Genomic DNA, 9,499 nt, shown 5'->3' on the forward strand with positions numbered 1-9,499 from the left:
CTACGTAATTGGTGAGCCAACTCATTCATTATGGTGTCACTACCGGTGAGTTCGTCCCATGAAACTATCCTATTGTCCATCCTGAAATCGGTAGCTAGCCTAAGAAGAGTCCTGCTCATCTCAGGGTGAAAACTACGATCGAAAGGATAATGGGACATCTCGACTACACTACACTCGAATGCTTATCCACCTCCGTCTGAAGGGGTTTTTATAGATAGAGAGGAGAAAATGGCAGGAAATAACGACTGCAGTATGGCGGGAAAGGGTTGGCGGGAACATATGGCGGGAAAGGGTTGGCGGGAAACGGGTGGCGAGAACATATGCAGGGAAAGTGTTGGCGGGAAAATATTGAGGGGAAAGGGTTGCCTGAAAATATATTTTTTTCAATGTCTAAGATGGACAATGTTTGCACAGTATTCATTAGCCAAATTTTTTAAAAAAAATTCATTTCGGCCTAACATAAGCCGAAGAGTGGAGCGGGATAATATGTCGGGAGATATAGGCGGGAAAAAATGTTCCTGACTGGTGCATTTTTATTTCAGCATACATAGATGTTCAAATCGAAAAGTATGATACTGACATATGTAGATACAATGGGTCGCACACGTGGATAGATGAATCACCCTACTTTCCGACGACCACCTGGCCTTTCCTTACGACCGGAAGGCGACAAACGATTAGGTGGCCAAGTTACACGAAGACCGCGGCCGTACTCCAATTCGGCTTCATGTGTCTGTGAGTCCTGCGTAGGTGGTGGAGTCGCGAATCCTTGTTGCGAACCTGAAGCGTAATTGTAGGTGTATGGTTGTGATTACGCAGGGATAAAAGATGGGCCAATAACGTCTCCTCCGAAGAACTCTGTAACTAACCGTGTCGCCATGATGATGTGATGCTCCCAGGACGCCTGTGTTGACGCCACGTTGGGTGTTCTCATCGCCCCAATTAATATCATGTATGTCCTGCACATAGAAACATTGTAAACAAACTGTTAGAGGATAATATATGATAACATTGTAAATGCATTAAAATGTAAACATGACTACCTGATCAGATCCCTCGCCTGTACTGTCTGGCCATGGTACGTGGTGCTAGTTTAAATCTGGTACACGAGTCTCCTTGGGCATGGGGATCCCTCACGTGGAGAGATACGACTGAGATCCCTCACCTTGGGTGTATGCATCATATCCTGTGTACGCATATGGGTTAGGGGAAAGAGTCTGCTCGGGCATTGAATCCAAGCCCGTGCCATGGTCCTGAGATGTCTGCCCCTGACGAAGCTGCACCGAAGAAGAGCGATGCAGTGGTAGAGATGAGTCATGTCGTGGAAATGTCGTTCTAGTACTCGGACCCTCCCCCCATTGCCCATGGCTCGTACGCGCCTCGCTTGGACTGAACGACGGCGGCACACTTGGTCTGGCTGACCTCACTACCGGCATGTTATACGCTCCAGTGACAACATCGTCGCCTCTACCGCATCTAAACTTTGTTGCCATCTATTGTTGAAAACGTTTCTGGAATGATGGGCGAGCTGTGCCCTGGGCCGGCATGCTGTCCGTAGCCATCTGCCCTACTTCGTTGCAACTTTCAAGCTGAACAATATTTGGATTTTATTTAGTTCAAATGATTTTGAAATGATGAACCTAAAAAAGTTACAAGTGATTACCATCTGGTCACGATAGTAAGCTGCATGCAGCTCAATATGTCTCCGCGCCTGCTCCTCCTGTGTGAGATGTGTTGGTATAGTAGCTGGCTGACTGGCCAGGCTAGCACGTGTGTTCATGCAGTACCATTGCTTGTACGCTTGATCTGTACTTCCATCATACGGTCTGCAAAATTAAATAATTACAGAAACCGTTGTGATGAAAGCAAAGCATCTTCACGCATCGTATGATCATCGTAATAAAATAATGTAAATAAAATATACCTAAGTTGATGCACTATATCTGCTAGCGCTTCATTTTCCCACTTGTGTATCCATTCATTGTTTTGCTCCCTCTAATCGTATAAACTCCAACCCTTGCCCATATTGATTAGCCTGCAAATTATGTAACAAAGTGTGAGTTTAGTAAATTAAAATAGACACTAACTATTTAGGGAGGTCACATCTTACTTATGGGTTTCCTCATTGATACGTCTTAGAAAAGGTGGTGGAATTTCTTGATAGAGACCGAACTGTCTCATTACACGCTCTGGGTTGTAAGGCTCAACACACTACAGGAACAATAAGTTGCAGCGAGTCAACCAGAATGCACTATCGCTCAACATGCCTGGTGTGAAGGATCGAGCATCAAAGACCATTTGTAGCTGGTCCTGAGTCCACGGGTTCCATGTGACTTCTACCTCATCAAGTATCTCAAACTGCTGGTGGTACATAGGGTAACAATTTTTCGCAATATCTGGAGACCAACGTTTCCGTGCCTTTGTCCATCTGGTGGCCATAATTGCGCAGCCATCCTTGCTAAAGTCGTATGGGTGTATAGGTTGTACTATATGAGGTCGTCCTACAGGGAGGTATTCCCAGAACCACAACTGTAAAAACTCGTAGGCGACATAAAGTAATGGAGCTTTTTGTGCGAAAGAGCTTTTTTGTGTGGCATCACACAAGCCTCTGTATGTATGAGATGGCATGGCAGAACCGAAGTTATATTTTAGCTGCTCGGGTAAAGGTTCATCTACCATATTTTCTGCAATGTAGATGAGACCAGGGACAACAACGTCCCCATGTGAATTTGGAAACAGAGTCCCGAGGAGGCACAACAAATACGCAAACAGATGTCTTTTTCTCGTCTCCTCATTGACGAAGCTAGATAAAAACGAAAGTTATCATGAAGCCAGACGAGTGGGATGCCCCGAGGGCTACCAGAACGTTGTGATTCTGACATTTCCATCCCAAGACGAGCTGCTATATCTAATGCCCAAGATGGAGACACTCGTGGAGAGACTAACGGCTCACCTCTAATTGGTAGAGCAGTGATCATAGAAACATAGTACACTACTAAATTTTCCATAGTACCTAACCACCATACATGTTTACATTTCAAATAATTAGTAACTGAACATTTAGTAACGATGACAATATTTACATATCATACGACTAAAATAATAACCGTATTTTCGTTATAAATATTCGGTTTGTTTTTAGAATCATTTGCTTAGACTTTAAGGGGTTGTTTGGTTAACGTGTATTTAAAGATCTCTTTTTTCTCAAACTCGTCTACGAGTGTAACAAACTAAAACTCTGTTTGCTTTTCTCTAACTACCCAAAAATATCCTAAAATGGTTCTCGTAACATGCAAAAACTTAGCTTTTGGCAATACGACCATTAGTAAAAAAATGGTTTTCTATATAATTTTCTTACAACAGGTTATGGCAAAACTGAGGGTAAGTACTCGCTATCCAAACAACCATTAAACATAATATTACGATAATAACATTTTAATATCATATGAGTAAAATATTTAATTTCTTCCGGCTTTATATAATGTTTTTCATATCATATGATAAAATTCTTTATTTACAAATAATAATATTTGCAACAACATGCACATTTTTCACAACAGTACATCAATATAAAAAATATTAAAAAATTTACGGCGTCATTTTATACCTTAGCTCCAATGTGGATGTGCTTGCGAATGCAATTAAGCGTCCAAATAGTTCGAATAAATATCCATCACCAGTAATATATGAACGGAGTCAACCTATTATCACATGAACATCAATATTACACACGAATTTTTTCAATCACGTCATGGGACAACGAAGATAGTAACACAATAAATATCCGTCAAAAGTATGAAAATAGCACTTGCATGTATGTGGTATCACCTCAAAAGGGACAGCGAAGATGGTAACACAATTTATCCAATCACGTCATCTCCTCCTTGTTTGCTACCAAGATGAATTATTTTACCTAATTACATACATCATTAAGTACATTAGCACCTAATCTTAACATATAAAATTTAGATTATCGCGACATAACAAAGTAGACCTACGGTTTCCTAACCATAGACTTATTAATAAACATACCACATGCAATGAACAATTACAGTGCAATTTTTTCTTAATTACCCTATTAAGAGCTTCTCGCATGTCAATACAAATGGACGCAGCTAACATTGATACAACATCTTCAACCTACTCTTATCAAAAAATAGTTTAAATGTTGTATCTATCGTCTGAATTTTTTCGTAACCTCTAAGCACTAACATCGCATAGCTAATGACGAGCTAAATGACTAACTAATTACCACCGTGCATGCACAAAAAATCCATGTATTGCAAAGCTCATACCTTGATCTCCCCCTTCGTACTTCACTTAGCACGGCAAATCCTACTCCAGAAACTCCAAATGACTCCTTCAAGTGCTGAAATAATGCCTAAAACAACATAGAATACACACTTAGGAACTAATCAAACAGAACAAAAACATCATGCATGCGAACAAAACCAACAAAAATGAATAGATCTCACCTTAATCTATCTTTTCTTCAACTTCACCATCTTCGAAAACCAACTCTAAATCAGCCAAAATCACGAGTGAAAGTGGCTACCAAGTATTTCCTTCTGTGTATTCTTGTAGACTTAGAGAGAGCAGGGAGGCAGTGAAGGCAACCATAGATATTCGAGAGAGTGTATGCGCAGGCGCAGTTATGCATACATAAAGAAGAGGAGCACTGTATTGTCGGCAGAACGAGCTAGAGATCACCTACCGCAGCCTCGGATTCCAGCATCGCGGTGTCTCATCACACGCAGCAACTACAACGATGTCGGGTGTGCGGCAGGTAGCGGAAATCACGCAGGCGGGAATCTGATTCCAAATTACAAAGCATCAGTGTCACCTCTATTGCAGAGAGCAAAACAATGCGGAAATCACGCTCTTGGGTGCTGTCACCTCAGCTGCAACATCAATTTCCGAAATCATGGGAATGAGCGCCGTCTGCCACAGTGTTGTCGGCTACTGCTGCCGCCTGCTACGGTGGCGGCCGGGCCCGCGCCTCGCCTTCCGTGCAGCTGCTTTTGTCTGCCTGCGGGCGACATGGGCAGCAGAGGCCGCCTCACCCGGTGGCGGCGTGGCCCACCAGCCTGGCCCGTTACGTCCCGGCTGCTGCTGCTGTACCTAATCCGTTATACCACGAGCAGCCGCCTCCTGCTGTGGCGGCAGGGCCCACCGCCTCCTGGCGTGGCGGCAGGTGCCACGTGTCGCCTGCCGCGCCTGCCGCCATGGCCTAGGGGGTCCTTTTTGTCAAATATATCCACGGATAGTCCTTTTTGACAATTCTATTGGCTAGGGGGTCATTTTGGAAAAAAAATCTCCCCGGACGTCCCCAGCAGGCTGCACCACCAAGTCGTCTCCCGCCTGACGGTTGAGTGGTTGGGATCGGGCACGCAGTTTTCTGCCACACCCGGCCGGCCGGTAGTTTCATGACGTCCTTTTAATTGATCAGTGTTCGGTGTAGCAGCAAATGTGTATGCAAATTGCAAATGCAGTGCACCCCATGCGTAAAAGCATCCACGCATGGCTCGTTGGGTCCGGGTGTCGTGCTATATATATCTAGCATGGTGCCCTAGCCTCGGATGTCATGCGAATGGATCATTTTGTGTTTTTTTCTTAAATCTGGTTTGGTTTATTTTGTGCTAAAGTTTTAGAAAAGGCCCAAATCTGGTTTGGTGGACGAGCTTGATGGAGCTCCTTTTTTTCTTGAAAAGTTCAAAAATCAAATTTAAAAGTTTCAAAAAAATACTTGAAAAAAAATCTACACATTCATTTGGATGTATTTTACGTGTGTAAAAAGTCTGGCGATGAAATACATTGCGATGAGAGCTACAGAAAAGGACAAATTCACGCATTTTCATTAGTGAACAATGCATGTACTGTTCATCATTTTGTAAATCACAATTTTGTCTTTTTGGTGTAGGTCTTACCATAATATATGCCATCTTCAAATTTTGTACACATATACTCTTTCCGTCCCATAATATGACTATATAAGAGCATTTCTGACACTACACTAGAGTAAAAAACGCTCTTATATTACGAGATAGAGGGAGTAGTATACATCCGTATGAACGTATGTGATTCCTTTTCCGGATTTCTTTTACTTCAAAATGTGACTTTTGTTTTCCATTTTTTCTTAAAAAGAGCCCCGTGGAGCTCGTCCGCCATTTAGCATTTCCTTCAAATATGTCCATTTTCACTGCTGCTACGGCCTCTTCCCCCCTACGGGACAAAAAACACGTCCGTTGTTGGCTCTCCTGTCCTTCCCTTCTTGATATTGCCAGAGTATAGCATTGATTAAAGGGGTGAAAGAAAGGGAGAGGGTACCTAAACCTGGACCGTCGCCACATTTTTACACTCGGACCACTGCCTGCACCTACCGACCTACGCACCGCCGGCCAGCCATAATAATCTTGTGGGCGGACCATGGAACGGCCGGCACACCGCACACCGGAACGGGGATGGGGAAGATTCAGGTGGAAATCTGCTGCCCGTACGTCTACGTTCATCCCATCGGCACTTGATCCAAACAAAAAATTAACCAACCAATGCCATCGACACACATGATCTCTCTCTTTCTCTTTTCTCTTTCTCATCTCTCTTCCCTGAGTCCTGTCTGACAGTTTAATCCTCTCTTGCCCTCTCCTCTGCACGCCTTTTTGACATTGCCGGATTAAAGCAAGTGGAAGTGGGTGAAAGTCTGAAAGATGGATAGGGAGGGGCACCCAAACCTGAACCTGTCCTCTTGCTGCACTTGCCAATCAGCTGACGCGAACACACTTGGGCCGTCGCACATGCACAAACAGTGCAGTAAACAATATTGCTTATTTCTCGTCACCGATCGACTGCAGGATCGAGCTCTCTTATTTCCAAGCAAGTAGAAAAAATATATGAAAACTTGCTGAAGAAAACAGCTGATTGAGAGAGATGAGAGAGGCCCGCCAGATTAATAAACAAACTCAACGCGTTTTCTTTTTCGAAAAAAAGGGACTTCCCAGCCTCTGCATCGAAACGATGCATACGGCCACAACAAACTCAACGCGTGATCCGTGCAGACGAATTAACAAGAGCTTTGCTGAGCTTGGGTTGCGTAAGCCGCTGTTGCTCTGGCGACGGCATTTAGTTTAATTCAATTAATTACGAATATTCGTTGGATTACAAGGATCTCCTCTGACAAGGTCACACACCATGCATGCATACGTGCACGCACTAGATTTGAAATGGATCGCCTAGACAGATCTACATTTCAAGTGGTACGTTATTTTTATGGCGCTCGAGGATTCTTGGTTCAGTCATTAAGCCTTCCGTGTAATTCCTTATTACCGAGGTTTAGGCCACCGTCTTGGTGTAATACCTTACGCCTGCTCTATGATGATACTGTTGTGGAGAGCTACAATATGTGCTCTCATTGTTGACGACCTTCGCGAATGGAGCACCTTGTCGGAGCCCATACGCTAAGGACGGGTCCGTTGCGTTCCATCCCAGCTTCTGACGCCAGTGGCAGTGAGGGGGATGGGATGTATTTAATGTTGCTGACATCCGAATTCCTCGCTCCCTTCAGGGAGGCGGGTCACGCTGGGCAGACCGCCTCCCGAGAGGCCACAGAAGGCGCTTCCCGGAGCTGGGTGGCCGACGGAGTACTTTGAACGGTACCCTAACTACCCATACTTCGGATTCGAAGGGAAGTCAAACCTCCTATCGTGTTGCTTGGCATGGAGTGGTCTGCTAGGGACCATCGCCAAGTCCTCGGCTCCCGTTGGGCTGACAATGTCGGCGGCGAGTCGGGCCTCGGCGACCCACATCCTCTCCTTCCCACGGCGGTCACACCGGTCCCGGTAGGACTCATATATACTCCGACGGACCAGTGATGGGAAAGGGAGATTCGAAGGCTCCCGGGAGGACCGCAATGATCCAGCCCCGGAGTATCCGAGCGCCCGATGCGCCGACGCAATGGACTCGCGCCGGACAGATCCTGCCGTCCATCGCATGCTGCCCTCCCGGAAGCGGCGGAGTGCAATGTAGACGGCCATTGCCTCCTTCAAACCGCATGAGACGCCACCCCAGTCGACGGATTTGTATTGATCGTCGTCGGATCCGCTGCCCGCCAAGCCGGAGATCGCCAGATGGGAGCTTGGGTGGCGGAGGGGAGTGGAGTGAAGTGGCTAAGGTTTGGTCCTGGGAACGGATGGGGAGGAATATACGCGGGGTCGAGTGGGCCAGTGTGGGCCGAGACAGACGTGACGGACGCACCCGGGTGCTCCATATCCGTCATTCATTTGGGCTGGATATAAGGGGTGCCGGTCAGTCCGAACGTTTGAGACCCGTTTGGGTTGGCTATTTTTTAACGGTCACTGAACGGGCAATCCACGCGGGCGTGGATGGGGGGAGAGGGAAGGGGTTTGAGGAGCCCGAGTGTAGATGCTCTTAGATCCTTTTTGTTTGAGATTTTGCTTTTGCTTTAGCAGCTTTTTCACTTTGACAAAAAACGGAAGGAGTACATGTGGACGTACGCGTGCACATTTTAAACCCGGACCACTCCTTCACGGCTTCACCCCAAGCACGCTAGCTAAGATGAGATCGATCAGGTTAGTTTTATTTTTATTTTTATGTGTGTGGACGCTCAGGCTTGTATACGATTTTTATGTTTTCATTCATGCTTGGTCTCTGAGATTGGACGTCTATGGGAGTGCCTCATGCAACCGGAACTGGAGTAGTAGTACATCACAATAGAACTCGCACAAGATCACCGTGTCTGCCCCCGCAAAAGAAAGAAAGAAAGAAAGAAGATCACCACGTCTGCGAGGGAAGAAAGCAACCGAGACCGACATGCGACTATGGGGTTCCCTTCACGGCATGTCGGCAGAAGGGCACTCTTCGCGCAACACGGCAGCGACGCGTTTCTTAAGAAGATCGCCGTTCATGGAACACCTCGCCGCGCAGCCGCCGCCGGCCAGGCATAATCTTGCGGCGGACACGGCGGCCTCATCGTGATCCCATTGATGCCATGCCACTGCCACGTCCGGCACACCGGAAGGGGCCGGGATGGGGGAGATTCAGGGACGTGGATCCTCTGACTTTGCAATCCCTGCCATACCCTGCCTTTGAGTCACTGACAGGTGGGCCCCATGCTTTGTGGGACCCGTGTGTCAGTGACTCAAAGGTAGGCTTGGCCACGGCAGGGGATCCTCGTCCGAGATTCAGGTGGAAAGCTGCTGCCGTACGTGCATTCCCATCGGTACTTGGTCCAAACAAGAAAATTAACCAACCAATGTCATCGACACACATAATCTTTCTCTCTCTCTCCTTAGGGCATCTCTAGCCGCGCCCCCAGGAAGGCCTCCCCAGGCGTTTTTTTTGCGCCGGCGCCGGAAAATCGGCTCAGTCGTGCCCCAGGAGCCCGATCTTCGCCGGTATGGACCGAAAACAATGCGGGCGGACCCAGGTCGAACCCGGCGCGCTGGGGGGGCGCCCGGGGACGCCGGGGCGAACTGTTTTGGCG

General features: G+C 46.7%; 1 long non-coding RNA gene across 1 annotated transcript; it reads right to left on the minus strand.

Annotated features, from left to right (window-relative positions):
• Positions 1-512: 512 nt before the first annotated feature.
• Positions 513-2,658, minus strand: LOC123107814 (uncharacterized). Its single transcript, XR_006451764.1, has 4 exons — positions 1,925-2,658; positions 1,044-1,826; positions 870-959; positions 513-780 (listed from the first exon to the last, which is right to left on the minus strand). It is a non-coding gene; the product is annotated as an uncharacterized lncRNA (long non-coding RNA).
• Between the last annotated feature and the right edge of the window lie 6,841 nt (positions 2,659-9,499).

This window comes from Triticum aestivum, chromosome 5A (genome assembly GCF_018294505.1).
Source record: "Triticum aestivum cultivar Chinese Spring chromosome 5A, IWGSC CS RefSeq v2.1, whole genome shotgun sequence".
Taxonomy (NCBI): domain Eukaryota; kingdom Viridiplantae; phylum Streptophyta; class Magnoliopsida; order Poales; family Poaceae; genus Triticum; species Triticum aestivum.